We start from the raw sequence: 12,991 nt of genomic DNA on the forward strand, positions 1-12,991 counted from the left end.
CTTTGTTGTTGGTTTATAGAAAAGCTCTTTATTTTTACAAGGTCATTCTGTATTTTTCCATATTGCTATTTTTTTTTCTGGTAATTTGGGATATTTTGACTTATTTTCCTATTTGTAGCCACTTAAATTTCCTTCTCTTGCCTTATTGCTCCAGCTAGGTTTTGGGCACAATATTGAAAAAGAGTGAGGAAAAACAACATCCCTGTTTGTTTCCTCATTTCAGTGGGATTGCTTCAAATTTTTCTCTATTTAGGATGATTTCAGCTGTGTGTTTTTCATATATATCTTTTCTCATGTTGAGGGATGTTTCCTCTAGTCATCTACCATGAAGGCATTTTGAATGGTTGTCAAAGCCTTTTTTTTTTTTCTGTATCTATTGAGATAACAGTTTCTTTTTATTTTTAAGTTCATTTATGTGGTTTGTTACATTTATGAACTTGAAAATGTTCCTGTATTTCAGGGATAAAACCAACTTGATCATAGTGGAAAATCTTTTTGTTTATAGCTGCATTTTGCTACCAAGTGTTTTATTGAGCATTTTGAGTCTATTTTTTCAGCAGGGATATTAAACTATAGGGTGTTTTTTTTTTTTTTCCACATCTTTACCTGATTTGGGTTTTAGAATGATATTGACTTCATAGGAGTTTGGGAGTATTCCTTCTGTTTCTATTTTTTTTTTAATAGTTCAAGAAGGTTTGACTCTAGATCTTTGAATGTCTGGTAAAATTCAAATGTGACTCCATCTGTCCCTGAGCTTTTCTTTTAGATGGAAAGATTTTTACTACTATTTCATTCCCATCATTTGTTTTTTGTCTGTTTAGGTTACTGACTTCTTGATTTAATTTTGGTAGCTTGAATGAATCTAGATAGATACTTAGATTTCAATTTGGTGCCATTTAGTTTAGCTAAATAGTACTAATCATACCCTGCCCTGTAAACTATGATTCCCCTACCATGAATATTTGACCAGGTTTATATTGTGAAGCATGGACTTCCTCCATATGGATAGGCCTAAAATCAAAACTAAAATTAGATGATCACTGCCGTATCATTTATGTCACTATGACACAATCAGACACATCTTGCCTGACAGACTGATATCATTGTTTCTAAAGTTCAAAGATGGATGGATAATACCATTGCTGTCTTTTCTTTCCAAAAGCTTGCAGGGCACCTTCTGAAACTATGAAAGCTAGATATCAGGGAGGAGGTTTCTAACTCAGTTTCAGGTTGATTGTTATATATCATGCAACCAAAGTATGTTATATTTTCAATAATAGGGTTTATTATCATAGAGTTCTGGTGGGCAATTAAGTAGAATGCAAACAGCCTATATATTTTAGGGGATTTCTAGAATTTCACTGTCCAAAAACTCACAAGAAATTACCCTACAGCTGACAATAGAATTTGTTTAGTAATTCATAGCTTCAAGGAAGAACTTATTCCAGACATTCAGAGTATTCCCCTTCCAACTTTTTTTTTTTTTTTTTTTTTTTTTAGTTTGGTTGTAAAACTATAGGTTTCTATATGGCTTTTTGAGATATCCTTTATTTTAATAATGGAATAATTTTGATTTTATTGCTCTCACCTCAAATTGAATAGCAAACCACATACAAATATGTAAGTTACATTAATATTTTCCCAATATATTTATTATGTTGGAACAAACTGCATTTTCAAAATTAGCATTATATTAGAACCCAAATCCTGCTGGCAATCAGTATCTAGTTTATGAGTTTATAGAAAACATGTATAGGCTTTCTCCATTAAAAAGTATTTATTTACTGGGCACGGTGGTGCACTCATGTAGTCTTAGCACTCAGAGAGACAGGCAGGTGGATCTCTGTGAGTTCAAGGTCAGCCTGGTCTACAAAGTGAGTGCAGGATAGCAAAGATTCCACAGAGAAACCCTGTCTTGAAAGCAACAAAAAAAGCATTTTTAATATAATCTTTGTGAAGCTAAAGAAGTTTCATTCTGATCTTAGTTTTATAAGCACCTTTACAAAAGAGACCCTACTTTGTTTACTTATTTAGAAAGTATATCAATAGTATCTTTATTCATTTCCTTCAGTAGACTAAAATTGGTCATGTATTATTTTTCTCCTTTGAGGCTTTTCATTTGCAGGACAGTGTTCACTGAATGACTGTTCAATGTTTTTTAATCATGCTTTGAGAACTTCTCAGTGGATTTGAATTAAAACATTCTATTTATTCATTTATAAATGATAGGGTTATTACAATGTCAATTCCAAGTGTCAGTATAGATAAAGAAAGTTTCTTGGATCATTTTGCTCTTATTCCTGGATTTCTAATTCTCTTCTTCTTTTAAAACATTTTATGTTTAGCTGAGAAGTTAGTCCGTGCTCATCTCCAGTTATCAGCTCCAGCTTATCTTCTCACTGACAAAACACATAACAGAAGCAATTTAATGAAAGGAGGGTTTATTTCAGCTCACAGTACAAAAGGATATGGTTTATCATGGCAGAAAAGGCACAAGGGCAAGAGCATGAGGTAAACGGTCACATTATGTTCATCATGAAAAGCATACAGATGAAATATTGCACTCAGTGCACTTTCTCCTTTTTATGATGTCTGAGACCACAGCCCATGGAATAATGCCACTCATTTAGAGTGGGTCTTCCAACCTCTATTAACCTGCTATTAATTATGTACTGGCCCAGAAGTTGGTTTCCATGGCAAGTTGAAATCCCATCAAGTTGACAATCAAATTTAAACATCACCATGCCTTAGCTCCAATTACCTTAAACAAAAATGACTTGACCCAGATTTCCATATCTCATGGAATCTCAGTCTTACATTGGGTGTTTGTTTAGATGTTATGAGCTTTAACAACAGAAGTTCTTGTGTGTTTGCCCTGGTTTTCTTGATACTATACATCTGTGCACATGTTTCCAATAGATACTTGATGCAAAGAAAAACACCTTGGAAATTCTGTGGCCATTCAACTTGGCTGTGGCAGAGTGGCAAAGTTTATATTTAACAAATCTTTACATAATTTATGAACAGGACTATTTGAAAGGTGAAATGAGTATTTTTATTTTAATAATTTTCTATTTTTTCATATTAATTACAGGTTATTTACTTTGTATCCCAATTGTAGCCCCCTCCCTCATTCCCTCCCAATCCAACCCTCCCTCCCTCATCTCCTCCCTGTCCCTTTCCAAGTCCACTGATAGGGGAGGTCCTCCTTCACTTCCATCTGACCCTAGTTTATCAGGGCTGGCTGCATTGTCCTCCTCTCCACGTGGAATGGCAATGCTGCTTCTCCCTCATAGGGTGGGTAGGTCAAAGAGCCTGTCACTGAGTTCATGTCAGAGACATTCCCTGTTTCCTTTGTTAGGACATCCCACTTGGATGCTGAGCTGCCATGGGCTAAGTCTGAGCAGAGGTTCTAGGTTATATCCATGCATGGTTCTTGTTTAGAGAGTCAGTTTCAGAAAAGACCCCCGTGCCCAAATATATTTGGTCCTTGTGGGGCTCCTGTCCTCTCCAGGTCTTACTAACTCCCCTCCTTTCATATGATTCCCTGCACTCTGCTCAAGGTCTGGTTATGAGTCTCAGCATCTGCTTTGATACACTGCTAGGTAGAATCTTTTAGAGGCCCTCTGGTAGGCTTCTGTCCTGTTTCTTGTTTTCTCCTACTTCCAATGTCTATCCCATTTGTCTTTCTAAGTGAGGATTGATCATCTTACCTTGGAACCTCTTTGAAATGAGTATTTTTTAGATGAGGCATACATCACAGTTTTTACTTTTAAATTTTATAAACTGTCTTTATACTCTAAGTTAATCATTAATAAAATTACTTATTAATATAACTAGGGAAACAAAGCCCAAGGGTTTCCCACATACAGAAATCATTTTCAAGGTATTGACAATGGCCTGATTAAGTTCTTCTACATTATATTCCACCCTGATTATACCATTCCACACTATATGCAACTATCAAGTTATTTTGTATCCCATTAATATGTATAACTATTTTTCTAAAATTACACATTACTAATACATTTTTACTGTCTCTCCCCATTCATAGGTTGTCATCTGTTTTTCACTGAAGAAATAAAAGTAACTAAAGAAGTGCCATATCCTTCTCTCACTGCATCTACTCATTCAATGACATGTGTGCAGAACTACCTAAGTGATACTATTAATGACAGATTTTCCTTACTTCCCCAAGCATTAAAACTATCTTTCCATTCTACTGAATTCTTATATGCCCATGTCAATGATCTAACAACTTTCTATTGAAAAAAGTAAAAAAAAAAAAAAAATGTAGGTAATCTTATGAAAGAAGGGGGAGGTAGAAAGACCTGGAGGGGACAAGAGAGGACAGGAGCTCCAAAAGGAGAGGAACAGAACCAAAAAAATCTGGGCACAGGGGTCTTTTCTGAGACTGATACTCCAACCAAGTACCATGCATGGAGATAACCTAGAACCCCAGCACAAATGTAGTTCATGGCAGTTCAGTCCCCAAGTGGGTTCCCTAGTAAGGGGAACAGGGACTGTCTCTGACATGATCTCAGTGGCTGGCTCTTTGATCACCTCCTCCTGAGGTGGAGGCAGCCTTACCAAGCTGCAGAGGAAGACAATGCAGCCACTCCTGATGAGACCTGCTAGGGTCAGTGGGAAGGGGAGAAGGACCTCTCCTTTCAGTGGACTTAGGGAGGGGCAAGGGAGGAGATGAAAAGGACAGTGAGATTGAAAAGGGACAAGGGAGGGGACTACAGCTGGGATGCAAAGTGAATAAACTGTAATTAATACCAAATAAATTAATTAAAAAAAAACTATCCTCAAGTCCATACTTATTCCTTTCATTTTCCCAGGCTCACTCATATAAATTATGTGCTGCTAGGTTGCAAATACTCCAAAAGTTTTCAGCTAAAATCAATGTAATTTATCTTTCTGTGGATCCAGGCATGGATGGTGGAGGACGCTCAGATTTTCTCATGATGTCATAATTAAGGTACAAACTGGGGTTCTGATTCTTTTAGTAGTGTTAGATTTACATCCACTCCTTCATGTCATTGGCAGGTCTTGGTTATTGGATGGAGAGGCTTAGTCTCTTTTGAGCCTCTCCAGAGTTGCTCACTAGATGGCAGCTTGCCTTCCCCCATGTCAGTGTATGGAGACAGAAAAGGAGAAAGAGAAAGCAGCCAAGAAAGAAGATTTTTTTTTTTTTTTTGGTAAATTCAAATCAGAAATGACTCATTCTCCACTTTTGCCAAATTCTAAGATTAGGAGTGTTACTAAATACATCCAGAAAGGAAGAAGAAAGGATAACACAAGTTTGTGACTACTAGGGAATAGAGAGTCACACCATATTCATTTACACTGCCAACCATACTGTCCTAGTGAACATCACAGTACTCAGCTTTTCTTTCTAGATAACTTTACATCATTAAGATAGTCTCATAAACCATCTATGCTGACATAACAAATTACATGTTGCATAAAATTAATTACATTATATTACATAAAATGAATGTGTTATAATAATAGTAACTGGGACCAGGGAGGAAGATTAATGGGTAAAATCCTTGTTGCTAAACCTGAAGACCTGAGTTGGATATGCAGGATCCACATGTTGCTCCTGCAAGTTGTCTTCAGACTGCCATACATATACTGTAACATGAATATTCTCCAAATAGATAGATAGATAAATAGATATACAGACAGACAGCCATCAAAACCAAACTAACTTAAATATATTTCTTACAGTTCTAGAGGGTCTGAAATCCAAAATCATGTACCAGAAAGATAGAGTGACTGTTAAGGGTTCATTCTTGGTTTCTAAGATTTCTCTGATGATGTCCTCCAGACTGGAGAAACTGCATGTCCTCACATGGCTGAAAGTTGGAATAACAAAAAGGAAACTCTGATTGGTGCCTCTTTTTTCAGGACACCAATTCATAACATTCATGAGATTAGGGTATTCCTGAGACAAACACTCAAATCACAGGGCCTGACTACTATGAAAAATTCATGTAGTAAGTACTGATGAAGGAAGGTGTGGCAGCATTGGGCCACTTGTCTAATCTTGGTGTAGTTGTAAAGTAACAAAACCAGTACTTTGGTTTGTAAAAAAGAAAACTGTGTCAATAACTGATGGAAATAATTGTGAACATTCTCCAGGAAGTTTCAGAAAACTGATTTCAATCCATATTGGTATCACTACAATTCACAGCTGAGACTGATTTATCTCTGAGATGCAAACTTGATTTAGTTTGTCCTGTATTACTTTGAGCTACATTCTTTAAAAGTTTGATGTATAGTTACTTTTGTCATTTTCCCCATCTCAAATACTTATGAGTTTGAATTGCTTCTTTGTTTTCCCTTTTGTTTTTGTTTTGAGATAGTGTTTCATGTACCATAAGCTGAACTGATCTTAAGGCTTCCACTTTCTAAGTGCTAAGATTGCAAGTGTGTGCCACCATGCCTAATTTATGTGATCCTAGAGATTGAATCCAGCCTTGTGCATACTGGATGTGTATTCTGCCTAGCAACATACCAAAAACCTTTTAATATGACTTCTGCTTTTACTTTTTATATTCTACCTTACCAAATCAAATGATCCATTATTTCTGAGAGAGAGTATTTGCCATAAGAAATATAATCCACCTTAAAGCATTTGCTTTGCTTTGCTTTTAGAAATGCCCATTCACTTGAGTTTTCCGGTATCCAACTGGGCAGTTTTTCACACACAGATCATCTGTTGGATTTCCCACCTATTTTAGAAAGCCTCTAGTTGTTGGTGTATGTAAGAATTTGCTACTTGCTCTGATTTTCTTTCCTAGATTATGTTGTACAGATTCACATCAAATGATTGTCTAATGTTAAAATGACCTAAGTAAGATCCTTGATTTCAATGTACAAAATTGGTTTCCTTAAATACAATTATACGCCCAATTGCCTAGACAACTTTCCAGCAAATCCAGTATATTCCACTTACTTTTTTTTCTGCTGATCATTTTATTTTATTAATCATTTTCCTTTGAATGTATATAGTATATGTGTGATTCACTCTGAATATTTTAACACCTATCTTATATTATCTTATCCCATCACTAGCCACCCTCCCATGTCCCCTACAAATCACTTTTTTACATATCCAAATCTTTTTGTTTTGTTTTGTGACCCACAGAATTTAGCCAGAGCCATGTGTGTGACCATATGTTTGGAACTATCCAAGGGAGACTTTTGGACTCACCGGTGAGTATGCAATTGAAGACAATAACTCCCCATCTCCCAGAATTTATCTGTAGCTAATAGTTCTGCAGGGAGAAGTAGGGTCTCACTATTTCCTCCAAATCCATGACTAACAGTTTACAGGCCCAGTCTAGTGCAGATACAGTGCAGGAAGTAACAGCTGTTGTAAGGTCATGGTTGTAAACACCATTTCATAGCAAGAAGATGACATTCTACTGTTCTTCATCTTTTACAGCTCCTATGTTCTTCTTGTCACCTCTTCAGTATGTTCCTTGAGTTTTGGAAAGAGTGATGGTCTAAATAAGAGAGGCTCTTACAGGCACATATATTTGAATCCTTGATCCCCAGGTATTTGGAACTGTTTAGGAAGGAATGGATAGTGTAACCTCTCTCTCTCTCTCTCTCTCTCTCTCTCTCTCTCTCTCTCTCTCTCTTGTGTGTGTGTGTGTGTTTCTCTCTGCTTCCTGATTCCGAATCAAGATGTAAGGAATCAGCTACTTCTCCAGCACTTTGCCTGCCTGCTTGTCTGCCATCATAGTCCCAACCATGATGGTAATGTACTCCAATACTCTGAAACTGTAAACCCAAAATAAATTCTTTCATCTTTAGAAAAGTAAGATGAGGGATTGCATAAATGTCTTATTTCAAGCTGATCATTCAACTGTCACTTATTTTCAGCACCTTGAGAATCTGTGAGTTACTGCATGCAATGCCATTCAAAGAGAGGCTTCTCTGAATGATGGCGAGGGTAGCATTTGTCTATGGCATTAAATTACTAAATTTTTAAAATTTTCATTGTTGACATCATCACATTTTCCTGAATTATCATTCTAATGTGAGAATTATGAAATATTAGTGTTTGTACATGATTATTTTGGAAGATATAAACAAAATATTAGAACTTTAATTATGCTCGTGTGTGTGTGTGTGTGTGTGTGTGTGTGTGTGTGTGTGTTAGTGTAATAGTTCTCAACCAGCTGGTCTCGATCCATTTGGAGACCAAACCACTCTTTCAAAGGAGCTGCATATCAGATATCCCGCATAAGACATTACAATTCATAAAAGTAGCAAAATTACAGTAATTTTATTTTTGGAGTCACGACAACATGAGAAACTGTATTAAAGTGGTGCAGTATAAGGGGCTGAGTATTAGAGTATTTGTTTTATTGATTACTGCTAAAAGAATTTGGTTAAAAAATTGCAGCTGTTTAATCATTGTCTTATAACAGAGTTCCTGCTTCCACTCTTTAAGCCCTACATAAGATTGTTTTTATTCCCCCTAACATAAAACTTTTATTGATTATTTGGAATTATTTTTGTACAATGCACTCTGATCACATTCACTTCCCATTCCTTCCAGGTCCACTCTTCCACACTTGTGCCTACCTCTTATTAAAAAAAAAAAAGAAAAAAAGAAAAAGAAAAAGAAAATTTGTGTAATTTGTGTTATCCCATATACTCATTCTAGCAGGGTCATTCTAGCAGGGTCAAACTCCCTGCAGCCAGGTATAAAGAAAATCAAGTCCTTCCCCACAACTGCTTACCAAAAGCTATCAGCTGTGAAGAGCTACACTTTAGCATCCTTATCACAGTTTTTAAGTACTCTCTTCAATAGCTTCCTGTATAGACTTTTTTCTTTTTTAGGGGTAGGGGTGGGAGGAGATTGTCACAGAAGACTTCAATATCTCTCATTCCCAGTTATGAGTCTTCAGTCACTGACACCACTGCAAAAGAATCTTCCTTGCCCATCAGCAGGAAAGACCATGGCCACAAACTTGGACTTCAAAGGCAGCATGGACACAAACACCAACATGGTGTCCAGCAGCAACCATGGAACTTTTTGGATGAGAGTCAATCAGAAAACAAACCATTCTTCATCTTTGATATCTTGTTGTTGCTCACAGTCAGGGTGATCGGTCAGCTGGGTAGTGTTGTCAGGGAGGGACCTGCATGAGTTCCAGACTCTTGTGTTATCACTCTGACCATGATGCCAGCCATAATACTGATACCCTGGGCATGACTGTTGTACATCATACTTGTAGCTTGCAGGCAATCACCTTGCTGCAAACTCTCCTGTTCCAAGAAGGGCCAGCAGCATTAACAGTGACAGCAGCAGCACTCTATTCAGTGAAGATATGTTCCTTTTGTCCACTGGGCCAACATCTACATGCAAGTTACAAATATACATATATTTACCATCCAAACCATTTTAAGTGTATGACTAAGAACTATTAAAGTAGTTAAGTTTCCATACCCTTTTCATCTTGCATAGTTGAAGCCCTGTTCCTATCAAATAGCAATCTCCATTTCCCTCCTTTTGTTAAGCTATTAGCCACAATTCAATTTCTTATTTCTGTGACTTTGACTTTAGATACTGCATGCAATTGGAACTGTATCACACGATTGCCCTTTTTGGTTAATATAACAGAATACTATAAATGAGTTATTAAAATGAGCAAAATTTTATTTAGCTCATAGTTTTAGAGAATGAGAATTTCAAGATTAAAATAAGTTTTACTACTTTGTATGAATATTAGAAATATAGAAAAATATAACCAACAGTGTATTTTTTCCATGAACATTTGTTCTACAGAATTGATTTTTTTCACTTGCATAACTTACAAGTTCTTTTATTGGTAGGCATTGAAGTTCTCTTTTATAAATTGTTAGTGTATACTGAATATTCTCGCAGATTTTTAAAAGCTTTTGTGGCTATTTCATTGCTTTAATTTCAACATTTAATGTTTCTAGGTCACAGACTTCCAAGTGCTAGGGAGCATTTGATTGTTCCTGAATACATCTTCATGTCATCTTAGGGAGCATGAAAGTGAGACAAGACTCCAGACACTCAAGAACACTCAAGATGAAAAGCTTCTGAGTCACAGACTACACAAAATTTTGAATTGTTATCTTTCTTATATATGATGTTAAATGTCTCTTCCTATGTGATTTTATTAATTTCAAGACATATCAACCTTATTGAAAATGCCCAACATGGTTGGGCATTCTTTTATCAGTTCATATGCCAAGTACAAATAGTATCTTTTTGTTTTGTTTCTGAGCAAGTACATTCCCTAACCTGGACTAAGCTGGAACCCTGTGGCTCCTCTGCCTCTCTCTTCCAATTCCTGCATTACAGGTCATGTCCTCCTTGTGTTCTACTGTCCTAATGTGTGTTCTGAGAGGCACACTCAGGTTGTCAGGCTGGTGGCATGTGGTTTTATCCACTGAGCTATCTCAAGAGCTCTATTTCATTTTCTTAACTACATACTTAGAAAAGCAATACTTTTGATACAATAAAACTTTCTTTTTCTCCCTTGCGTACCTCCAACCTCATTTTAAAGAAAGCTCTTAGTATTACAGCTATATAAAACAAGATTTTCCATGACAAAGTAAAATTTAAACAATATCTATCCAGAAATATAGCCTTCCAGAAGGTACTACAAGAAAACTCCATCCCAAGGAAGCCTAACCACACCAAGAAAACACAGGTAATAATAATCCAAATGAAGGACAAACATACACACACACACTACCAAAAACAACACCAAAATATTAACAATCATTAGTCATTAATATCTCTCAATATCAGAAGAATCAATTCCCCAGTAAAAAGGCACAGGTAAACAGAATGAATGTGAAAATAGGAGCCACCCTTCTTTTGCATACAAGAAACATACGTCAACATCAAAGATAGACATTACCTCAGAGTGAAAAGTTAGAAAAAGATTTTCCAATCAAATGGACCCAAGGAATAAGCTGGTATAGCCATTCTAATCTCTATCAAAATAGACTTCCAACTAAAATTAGTCAAAATTGATGGAGGACACTTCATACTCATCCAAGAAAAATCCACCAAGATGATTTCTTAATTCTGAAATCTGTGCATCAACTGCAAGAGAACTGAAATTTCTAAAGGAAACATTGCTAAAGCTTACATCACACACTGCACCTCACACATTCATAATCGAAGACTTCAATACACCACTCTCACCATTGGATTGGTCATCTACACAAAAATTAAACACAAATAATGGAGCTAACAGAGTTTATGACCTAAATGAACCTAACAGATCTCTCCAGAACATTGTGCCCAAACACAAAAGAATATACCTTCTTCTCAGTACCTCAAAGAACTTTCTTCAAAATTGACCACATTCTTAGTCACAAAGTAAGTTTCAGCAGATAGAAGACAAGTGAAATAAGGCCCTGTAACCTTTCAGACCACCATGGATCAAAGCTAGATTTCAACAACAGAGCCTACAAACTCATGGAAACTCTACCAAATGACTGTCATACAAATCTGTCATATAAATAAACTGAAAGAAAAGACCATATAATCTTTACATGCCAAAAAAGCCTTTGACAAAATCCAACATCCATTCATGATAAAACTCTAGGAGAAAGCTGAGATACAAGGGTCATACCTAAACATAATAAAAGAAATTTCAGAAAGCCAATAGCCAACATCAAATTAAATGTAGAGAAATTCTAAGTAATTCCACTAAGATCAGAAACAAGAGAACACTGTGCCCTTTTTGTATATATTCTATATAGTACTTGAAGTTCTAGCTAGGGCAGTAAGACAACTAATAGAGATAAATGAGACAAAAATTAGAAAGGGTGAAGTCAAAGTATTGTTATTCATGGATGATATGATAGTATACACAAGTGACCTTCCAATTCTACTGGAACACTCCTACATCTGAGAAGCACCTTCAGCAAAGTGGTTGGATACAAAATTAACTAAAAAAAAAAAAATAGAATAAAATCGTAGTCCTTCTGTATGCAAACAACAATCAGACTGAGAAAGAAATTAGGAAAACTATACCCTTCACATTGGCCACATGTAAAGCATCTTGTTTGTAACTCTAACCAAGCCAGTGACAACCCTGTATGATAAAACCTTCAAGTCTTTGAAGAAGGAAATTGAAGACGTAATCAGAAGATTATACATGTTCATGAATAGGTAGGATTAACATAGTAAAATAGTCATTGTACTAAAAGCAATTTTACAGATTCAAAGCAATCCTAATCAAAATTCTAACACAATTCTTTACAGACCTTGAAAGAACAATAACTAATTCCATGTGGAGAAACAAACAAACAAACAAGAACAAAAACCCAGGATATTTAAAACAATCCTGTACAAAAAAAAGAACTTCTGAGGTATCACTATCCCTGATTTCAAGCTATACTAGAGGGCAATAGCAATAAATGTTGCATGGTATTGGCATAAAAACAGACATTTGATCAATAGAATAAAATCTAAGACCCAAATGAGAAACCATATGCCTGTGAACTCCTGATTTTTTTTTTAATAAAGAATCCAGAAATATACAATTGAAAAAGGAAGGCATCTTCAGCAAATGGTGCTAGTCTAATTGGATGCTGCCATGGAGAAGAAGACAACTACATCCATAACTATAATTCTGCACCGAACTCAAGTCCAAGTGGATCAAAGACCTCAACATAAAACTAGATACACTAAACCTGATAGCAGAGGAAGTGAGGCAGTGGGAATAGCCTTGAATGCATTGGTACAAGAGGCAACTTCCTGAGCAGAACATCAATAGTGCAGACACTAAGACAGACAATTAATAAATAGCATCTCATGACACTGAAAACATCTGTAATATAAACAACACCTTCACTAGGAGAAAAACAACAGTCAAGAGAATAGGAAAAGACTTTCACCAACTCCATATCTGACAGATGGCTAGATTCCAAAATATATAAAGAACTCAAGAAAATAGACATCAAG

The sequence above is a fragment of the Meriones unguiculatus genome, chromosome X (genome assembly GCF_030254825.1).
Source record: "Meriones unguiculatus strain TT.TT164.6M chromosome X, Bangor_MerUng_6.1, whole genome shotgun sequence".
NCBI lineage: Eukaryota > Metazoa > Chordata > Mammalia > Rodentia > Muridae > Meriones > Meriones unguiculatus.